At 44.0% G+C, this 10,015-nt stretch overlaps 1 protein-coding gene across 1 annotated transcript in view; it reads left to right on the top strand.

Annotated features, from left to right (window-relative positions):
* The window catches only part of LOC311116494 (ATP-binding cassette sub-family B member 6-like), a gene marked incomplete at both ends in the record, with an annotated part of 48,908 nt that overhangs the window by 17,609 nt on the left and 21,284 nt on the right, over nt 1-10,015 (top strand). The window lies entirely within an intron of this gene.

Raw genomic sequence — 10,015 nt, 5'->3', positions numbered from 1 at the left:
ATTATTATCTATCCTGATGCCTAGTCACTTTACCCTGCCTTCATGTACATATCTACCTCAAATACCTTATTATTATCTATCCTGATGCCTAGTCACTTTACCCTGCCTTCATGTACATATCTACCTCAAATACCTTATTATTATCTATCCTGATGCCTAGTCACTTTACCCTGCCTTCATGTACATATCTACCTCAAATACCTTATTATTATCTATCCTGATGCCTAGTCACTTTACCCTGCCTTCATGTACATATCTACCTCAAATACCTTATTATTATCTATCCTGATGCCTAGTCACTTTACCCTGCCTTCATGTACATATCTACCTCAAATACCTTATTATTATCTATCCTGATGCCTAGTCACTTTACCCTGCCTTCATGTACATATCTACCTCAAATACCTTATTATTATCTATCCTGATGCCTGGTCACTTTACCCTTTCTTCATGTACATATCTACCTCAAATACCTTATTATTATCTATCCTGATGCCTAGTCACTTTACCCTGCCTTCATGTACACATCTACCTCAAATACCTTATTATTATCTATCCTGATGCCTGGTCACTTTACCCTTTCTTCATGTACATATCTACCTCAAATACCTTATTATTATCTATCCTGATGCCTGGTCACTTTACCCTGCCTTCATGTACATATCTACCTCAAATACCTTATTATTATCTATCCTGATGCCTAGTCACTTTACCCTGCCTTCATGTACATATCTACCTCAAATACCTTATTATTATCTATCCTGATGCCTAGTCACTTTACCCTGCCTTCATGTACATATCTACCTCAAATACCTTATTATTATCTATCCTGATGCCTAGTCACTTTACCCTGCCTTCATGTACATATCTACCTCAAATACCTTATTATTATCTATCCTGATGCCTAGTCACTTTACCCTGCCTTCATGTACATATCTACCTCAAATACCTTATTATTATCTATCCTGATGCCTAGTCACTTTACCCTGCCTTCATGTACATATCTACCTCAAATACCTTATTATTATCTATCCTGATGCCTAGTCACTTTACCCTGCCTTCATGTACATATCTACCTCAAATACCTTATTATTATCTATCCTGATGCCTAGTCACTTTACCCTGCCTTCATGTACATATCTACCTCAAATACCTTATTATTATCTATCCTGATGCCTAGTCACTTTACCCTGCCTTCATGTACATATCTACCTCAAATACCTTATTATTATCTATCCTGATGCCTAGTCACTTTACCCTGCCTTCATGTACATATCTACCTCAAATACCTTATTATTATCTATCCTGATGCCTAGTCACTTTACCCTGCCTTCATGTACATATCTACCTCAAATACCTTATTATTATCTATCCTGATGCCTAGTCACTTTACCCTGCCTTCATGTACATATCTACCTCAAATACCTTATTATTATCTATCCTGATGCCTGGTCACTTTACCCTTTCTTCATGTACATATCTACCTCAAATACCTTATTATTATCTATCCTGATGCCTAGTCACTTTACCCTGCCTTCATGTACACATCTACCTCAAATACCTTATTATTATCTATCCTGATGCCTGGTCACTTTACCCTTTCTTCATGTACATATCTACCTCAAATACCTTATTATTATCTATCCTGATGCCTGGTCACTTTACCCTGCCTTCATGTACATATCTACCTCAAATACCTTATTATTATCTATCCTGATGCCTAGTCACTTTACCCTGCCTTCATGTACATATCTACCTCAAATACCTTATTATTATCTATCCTGATGCCTAGTCACTTTACCCTGCCTTCATGTACATATCTACCTCAAATACCTTATTATTATCTATCCTGATGCCTAGTCACTTTACCCTGCCTTCATGTACATATCTACCTCAAATACCTTATTATTATCTATCCTGATGCCTGGTCACTTTACCCTTTCTTCATGTACATATCTACCTCAAATACCTTATTATTATCTATCCTGATGCCTAGTCACTTTACCCTGCCTTCATGTACACATCTACCTCAAATACCTTATTATTATCTATCCTGATGCCTGGTCACTTTACCCTTTCTTCATGTACATATCTACCTCAAATACCTTATTATTATCTATCCTGATGCCTAGTCACTTTACCCTGCCTTCATGTACACATCTACCTCAAATACCTTATTATTATCTATCCTGATGCCTGGTCACTTTACCCTTTCTTCATGTACATATCTACCTCAAATACCTTATTATTATCTATCCTGATGCCTAGTCACTTTACCCTGCCTTCATGTACATATCTACCTAAAATACCTTATTATTATCTATCCTGATGCCTAGTCACTTTACCCTGCCTTCATGTACATATCTACCTCAAATACCTTATTATTATCTATCCTGATGCCTAGTCACTTTACCCTGCCTTCATGTACATATCTACCTCAAATACCTTATTATTATCTATCCTGATGCCTAGTCACTTTACCCTGCCTTCATGTACATATCTACCTCAAATACCTTATTATTATCTATCCTGATGCCTAGTCACTTTACCCTGCCTTCATGTACATATCTACCTCAAATACCTTATTATTATCTATCCTGATGCCTAGTCACTTTACCCTGCCTTCATGTACATATCTACCTCAAATACCTTATTATTATCTATCCTGATGCCTAGTCACTTTACCCTGCCTTCATGTACATATCTACCTCAAATACCTTATTATTATCTATCCTGATGCCTGGTCACTTTACCCTTTCTTCATGTACATATCTACCTCAAATACCTTATTATTATCTATCCTGATGCCTAGTCACTTTACCCTGCCTTCATGTACACATCTACCTCAAATACCTTATTATTATCTATCCTGATGCCTGGTCACTTTACCCTTTCTTCATGTACATATCTACCTCAAATACCTTATTATTATCTATCCTGATGCCTAGTCACTTTACCCTGCCTTCATGTACACATCTACCTCAAATACCTTATTATTATCTATCCTGATGCCTGGTCACTTTACCCTTTCTTCATGTACATATCTACCTCAAATACCTTATTATTATCTATCCTGATGCCTGGTCACTTTACCCTGCCTTCATGTACATATCTACCTCAAATACCTTATTATTATCTATCCTGATGCCTGGTCACTTTACCCTTTCTTCATGTACATATCTACCTCAAATACCTTATTATTATCTATCCTGATGCCTGGTCACTTTACCCTGCCTTCATGTACATATCTACCTCAAATACCTTATTATTATCTATCCTGATGCCTAGTCACTTTACCCTGCCTTCATGTACATATCTACCTCAAATACCTTATTATTATCTATCCTGATGCCTAGTCACTTTACCCTGCCTTCATGTGCATATCTACCTCAAATACCTTATTATTATCTATCCTGATGCCTAGTCACTTTACCCTGCCTTCATGTACATATCTACCTCAAATACCTTATTATTATCTATCCTGATGCCTGGTCACTTTACCCTTTCTTCATGTACATATCTACCTCAAATACCTTATTATTATCTATCCTGATGCCTAGTCACTTTACCCTGCCTTCATGTACGAGGGAGAGAGAAAGCGATTGATCTTGTAAGGGGAAGACAACTAGAGGAGTTAGAGGAGAAGGACCCTGTGAGACCAGAGGTAGGGAGAGGAGACTAGAGGTAGGGAGAGGAGACCAGAGGTAGGGAGAGGAGACCAGAGGTAGGGAGAGGAGACTAGAGGTAGGGAGAGGAGACCAGAGGTAGGGAGAGGAGACTAGAGGTAGGGAGAGGAGACCAGAGGTAGGGAGAGGAGACCAGAGGTAGGGAGAGGAGACCAGAGGTAGGGAGAGGAGACTAGAGGTAGGGAGAGGAGACCAGAGGTAGGGAGAGGAGACCAGAGGTAGGGAGAGGAGACCAGAAGTAGGGAGAGGAGACCAGAGGTAGGGAGAGGAGACCAGAAGTAGGGAGAGGAGACTAGAGGTAGGGAGAGGAGACCAGAGGTAGGGAGAGGAGACTAGAGGTAGGGAGAGGAGACTAGAGGTAGGGAGAGGAGACCAGAAGTAGGGAGAGGAGACTAGAGGTAGGGAGAGGAGACCAGAGGTAGGGAGAGGAGACTAGAGGTAGGGAGAGGAGACTAGAGGTAGGGAGAGGAGACCAGAAGTAGGGAGAGGAGACTAGAGGTAGGGAGAGGAGACCAGAAGTAGGGAGAGGAGACTAGAGGTAGGGAGAGGAGATCAGAGGTAGGGAGAGGAGACTAGAGGTAGGGAGAGGAGACTAGAGGTAGGGAGAGGAGACCAGAAGTAGGGAGAGGAGACTAGAGGTAGGGAGAGGAGACTAGAAGTAGGGAGAGGAGACCAGAGGTAGGGAGAGGAGACCAGAAGTAGGGAGAGGAGACTAGAGGTAGGGAGAGGAGACCAGAGGTAGGGAGAGGAGACCAGAGGTAGGGAGAGGAGACTATAAGTAGGGAGAGGAGACCAGAAGTTGGGAGAGGAGACTAGAGGTAGGGAGAGGAGACCAGAGGTAGGGAGAGGAGACTAGAGGTAGGGAGAGGAGACTAGAGGTAGGGAGAGGAGACCAGAGTTAGGGAGAGGAGACTAGAGGTAGGGAGAGGAGACCAGAGGTAGGGAGAGGAGACTAGAGGTAGGGAGAGGAGACTAGAGGTAGGGAGAGGAGACTAGAGGTAGGGAGAGGAGACCAGAGGTAGGGAGAGGAGTCCAGAGGTAGGGAGAGGAGACCAGAAGTAGGGAGAGGAGACCAGAGGTAGGGAGAGGAGACCAGAGGTAGGGAGAGGAGACCAGAGGTAGGGAGAGGAGACCAGAGGTAGGGAGAGGAGACCAGAGGTAGGGAGAGGAGACCAGAAGTAGTGAGAGGAGACTAGAGGTAGGGAGAGGAGACCAGAAGTAGGGAGAGGAGACCAGAAGTAGGGAGAGGAGACTAGAGGTAGGGAGAGGAGACTAGAAGTAGGGAGAGGAGACCAGAAGTAGGGAGAGGAGACTAGAGGTAGGGAGAGGAGACCAGAGGTAGGGAGAGGAGACCAGAGGTAGGGAGAGGAGACCAGAAGTAGGGAGAGGAGACTAGAGGTAGGGAGAGGAGACCAGAGGTAGGGAGAGGAGACCAGAGGTAGGGAGAGGAGACCAGAAGTAGTGAGAGGAGACTAGAGGTAGGGAGAGGAGACCAGAAGTAGGGAGAGGAGACCAGAAGTAGGGAGAGGAGACTAGAAGTAGGGAGAGGAGACTAGAAGTAGGGAAAGGAGACTAGAAGTAGGGAGAGGAGACTAGAAGTAGGGAGAGGAGACTAGAGGTAGGGAGAGGAGACTAGAAGTAGGGAGAGGAGACTAGAGGTAGGGAGAGGAGACTAGAGGTAGGGAGAGGAGACTAGAAGTAGGGAGAGGAGACTAGAAGTAGGGAGAGGAGACCAGAGGTAGGGAGAGGAGACTAGCGGTAGGGAGAGGAGACTAGCGGTAGGGAGAGGAGACTAGAGGTAGGGAGAGGAGACTAGAAGTAGGGAGAGGAGACCAGAAGTAGGGAGAGGAGACTAGAGGTAGGGAGAGGAGACTAGAGGTAGGGAGAGGAGACTAGAAGTAGGGAGAGGAGACTAGAGGTAGGGAGAGGAGACCAGAAGTAGGGAGAGGAGACCAGAGGTAGGGAGAGGAGACCAGAGGTAGGGAGAGGAGACCAGAAGTAGGGAGAGGAGACTAGAGGTAGGGAGAGGAGACCAGAGGTAGGGAGAGGAGACCAGAGGTAGGGAGAGGAGACCAGAAGTAGTGAGAGGAGACTAGAGGTAGGGAGAGGAGACCAGAAGTAGGGAGAGGAGACCAGAAGTAGGGAGAGGAGACTAGAAGTAGGGAGAGGAGACTAGAAGTAGGGAGAGGAGACTAGAAGTAGGGAGAGGAGACTAGAAGTAGGGAGAGGAGACTAGAGGTAGGGAGAGGAGACTAGAAGTAGGGAGAGGAGACTAGAGGTAGGGAGAGGAGACTAGAGGTAGGGAGAGGAGACTAGAAGTAGGGAGAGGAGACTAGAAGTAGGGAGAGGAGACCAGAGGTAGGGAGAGGAGACTAGCGGTAGGGAGAGGAGACTAGCGGTAGGGAGAGGAGACTAGAGGTAGGGAGAGGAGACTAGAAGTAGGGAGAGGAGACCAGAAGTAGGGAGAGGAGACTAGAGGTAGGGAGAGGAGACTAGAGGTAGGGAGAGGAGACTAGAAGTAGGGAGAGGAGACTAGAGGTAGGGAGAGGAGACCAGAAGTAGGGAGAGGAGACAAGAGGTAGGGAGAGGAGACAAGAGGTAGGGAGAGGAGACTAGAAGTAGGGAGAGGAGACTAGAAGTAGGGAGAGAATTGCGGAAAATTGGCTTTAAAATGCTATAATTTCTCAACACCGCCAAGATGGGGGTCTCTAAAATGTTCTCTCCGCCAACAGGCCGACCAAGCCCTTTGCCAAACCCACCACCAGAGCCCCTTTTTGATCTAAATAACGTTTAGAGGCTTATGGCAAGTCAGCTTCCATCAATCCATCCATCCATCCATCTGTACTATAGTGATTTAACTTTTGAATAAATGTTGGATAGAGGAATCAGAGGAAAATAAGTTCTGGCTCCGCACGCTCCACTGGCTTCCAGTTGAAGCTCGCATCTGCTACAAGACCATGGTGCTTGCCTACGGAGCTGTGAGGGGAACGGCACCTCCGTACCTTCAGGCTCTGATCAGTCCCTACACCCAAACGAGGGCATTGCGTTCATCCTCCTCTGGCCTGCTGGCCCCCTTACCTCTGCGGAAGCACAGTTCCCGCTCAGCCCAGTCAAAACTGTTCGCTGCTCTGGCACCCCAATGGTGGAACAAGCTCCCTCACGACGCCAGGACAGCGGAGTCACTCACCACCTTCCGGAGACACTTGAAACACGACCTCTTTAAGGAACACCTGGGATAGGATAAAGTCATCCTTCTACCCCCCCCCCCCACTCCCCCACCCCAAAGAAAAAAAAAAAAAACATATTGTAAAGTGGTTGTCCCACTGGCTATAAGGTGAATGCACCAATTTGTAAGTCGCTCTGGATAAGAGCGTCTGCTAAATGACGTAAATGTAAATGTAAATGTACTGATGAGCATGTTAAGAAAAGTACAAGAGGAAAAGGAGAGTCAAAGAGCCTCTAACACATGTTGGAAAGGGAGAGTCATGTTTAGACCCTCTATAACACATGTTGGAAAGGGAGAGTCATGTTTAGACCCTCTATAACACATGTTGGAAAGGGAGAGTCATGTTTAGACCCTCTATAACACATGTTGGAAAGGGAGAGTCATGTTTAGATCCTCTATAACACATGTTGGAACGGGAGAGTCATGTTTAGACCCTCTATAACATGTTGGAAAGGGAGAGTCATGTTTAGACCCTCTATAACATGTTGGAAAGGGAGAGTCATGTTGTTTAGACCCTCTATAACACATGTTGGAAAGGGAGAGTCATGTTTAGACCCTCTATAACACATGTTGGAAAGGGAGAGTCATGTTTAGACCCTCTATAACACATGTTGGAAAGGGAGAGTCATGTTTAGACCCTCTATAACATGTTGGAAAGGGAGAGTCATGTTTAGACCCTCTATAACATGTTGGAAAGGGAGAGTCATGTTTAGACCCTCTATAACACATGTTGGAAAGGGAGAGTCATGTTTAGACCCTCTATAACACATGTTGGAAAGGGAGAGTCATGTTTAGACCCTCTATAACATGTTGGAAAGGGAGAGTCATGTTTAGACCCTCTATAACATGTTGGAAAGGGAGAGTCATGTTTAGACCCTCTATAACACATGTTGGAAAGGGAGAGTCATGTTTAGACCCTCTATAACATGTTGGAAAGGGAGAGTCATGTTTAGACCCTCTATAACATGTTGGAAAGGGAGAGTCATGTTTAGACCCTCTATAACATGTTGGAAAGGGAGAGTCATGTTTAGACCCTCTATAACATGTTGGAAAGGGAGAGTCATGTTTAGACCCTCTATAACATGTTGGAAAGGGAGAGTCATGTTTAGACCCTCTATAACACATGTTGGAAAGGGAGAGTCATGTTTAGACCCTCTATAACATGTTGGAAAGGGAGAGTCATGTTTAGACCCTCTATAACATGTTGGAAAGGGAGAGTCATGTTTAGACCCTCTATAACATGTTGGAAAGGGAGAGTCATGTTTAGACCCTCTATAACATGTTGGAAAGGGAGAGTCATGTTTAGACCCTCTATAACATGTTGGAAAGGGAGAGTCATGTTTAGACCCTCTATAACACATGTTGGAAAGGGAGAGTCATGTTTAGACCCTCTATAACATGTTGGAAAGGGAGAGTCATGTTTAGACCCTCTATAACATGTTGGAAAGGGAGAGTCATGTTTAGACCCTCTATAACATGTTGGAAAGGGAGAGTCATGTTTAGACCCTCTATAACATGTTGGAAAGGGAGAGTCATGTTTAGACCCTCTATAACACATGTTGGAAAGGGAGAGTCATGTTTAGACCCTCTATAACATGTTGGAAAGGGAGAGTCATGTTTAGACCCTCTATAACATGTTGGAAAGGGAGAGTCATGTTTAGACCCTCTATAACATGTTGGAAAGGGAGAGTCATGTTTAGACCCTCTATAACACATGTTGGAAAGGGAGAGTCATGTTTAGACCCTCTATAACATGTTGGAAAGGGAGAGTCATGTTTAGACCCTCTATAACATGTTGGAAAGGGAGAGTCATGTTTAGACCCTCTATAACATGTTGGAAAGGGAGAGTCATGTTTAGACCCTCTATAACATGTTGGAAAGGGAGAGTCATGTTTAGACCCTCTATAACACATGTTGGAAAGGGAGAGTCATGTTTAGACCCTCTATAACATGTTGGAAAGGGAGAGTCATGTTTAGACCCTCTATAACATGTTGGAAAGGGAGAGTCATGTTTAGACCCTCTATAACATGTTGGAAAGGGAGAGTCATGTTTAGACCCTCTATAACATGTTGGAAAGGGAGAGTCATGTTTAGACCCTCTATAACATGTTGGAAAGGGAGAGTCATGTTTAGACCCTCTATAACACATGTTGGAAAGGGAGAGTCATGTTTAGACCCTCTATAACATGTTGGAAAGGGAGAGTCATGTTTAGACCCTCTATAACATGTTGGAAAGGGAGAGTCATGTTTAGACCCTCTATAACATGTTGGAAAGGGAGAGTCATGTTTAGACCCTCTATAACACATGTTGGAAAGGGAGAGTCATGTTTAGATCCTCTATAACATGTTGGAAAGGGAGAGTCATGTTTAGACCCTCTATAACATGTTGGAAAGGGAGAGTCATGTTTAGACCCTCTATAACATGTTGGAAAGGGAGAGTCATGTTTAGACCCTCTATAACATGTTGGAAAGGGAGAGTCATGTTTAGACCCTCTATAACACATGTTGGAAAGGGAGAGTCATGTTTAGATCCTCTATAACATGTTGGAAAGGGAGAGTCATGTTTAGACCCTCTATAACACATGTTGGAAAGGGAGAGTCATGTTTAGACCCTCTATAACATGTTGGAAAGGGAGAGTCATGTTTAGACCCTCTATAACATGTTGGAAAGGGAGAGTCATGTTTAGACCCTCTATAACACATGTTGGAAAGGGAGAGTCATGTTTAGACCCTCTATAACATGTTGGAAAGGGAGAGTCATGTTTAGACCCTCTATAACATGTTGGAAAGGGAGAGTCATGTTTAGACCCTCTATAACATGTTGGAAAGGGAGAGTCATGTTTAGACCCTCTATAACATGTTGGAAAGGGAGAGTCATGTTTAGACCCTCTATAACACATGTTGGAAAGGGAGAGTCATGTTTAGACCCTCTATAACACATGTTGGAAAGGGAGAGTCATGTTTAGACCCTCTATAACATGTTGGAAAGGGAGAGTCATGTTTAGACCCTCTATAACACATGTTGGAAAGGGAGAGTCATGTTTAGACCCTCTATAACATGTTGGAAAGGGAGAGTCATGTTTAGACCCTCTATAACATGTTG

Source organism: Coregonus lavaretus, assembly GCF_964263955.1.
Source record: "Coregonus lavaretus genome assembly, contig: HAP1_SCAFFOLD_713, whole genome shotgun sequence".
In the NCBI taxonomy this organism is placed as follows: Eukaryota; Metazoa; Chordata; class Actinopteri; order Salmoniformes; family Salmonidae; genus Coregonus; species Coregonus lavaretus.
Note: the sequence above shows the minus strand (reverse complement) of the source record. Positions and strands in the feature narration are given on the sequence as shown.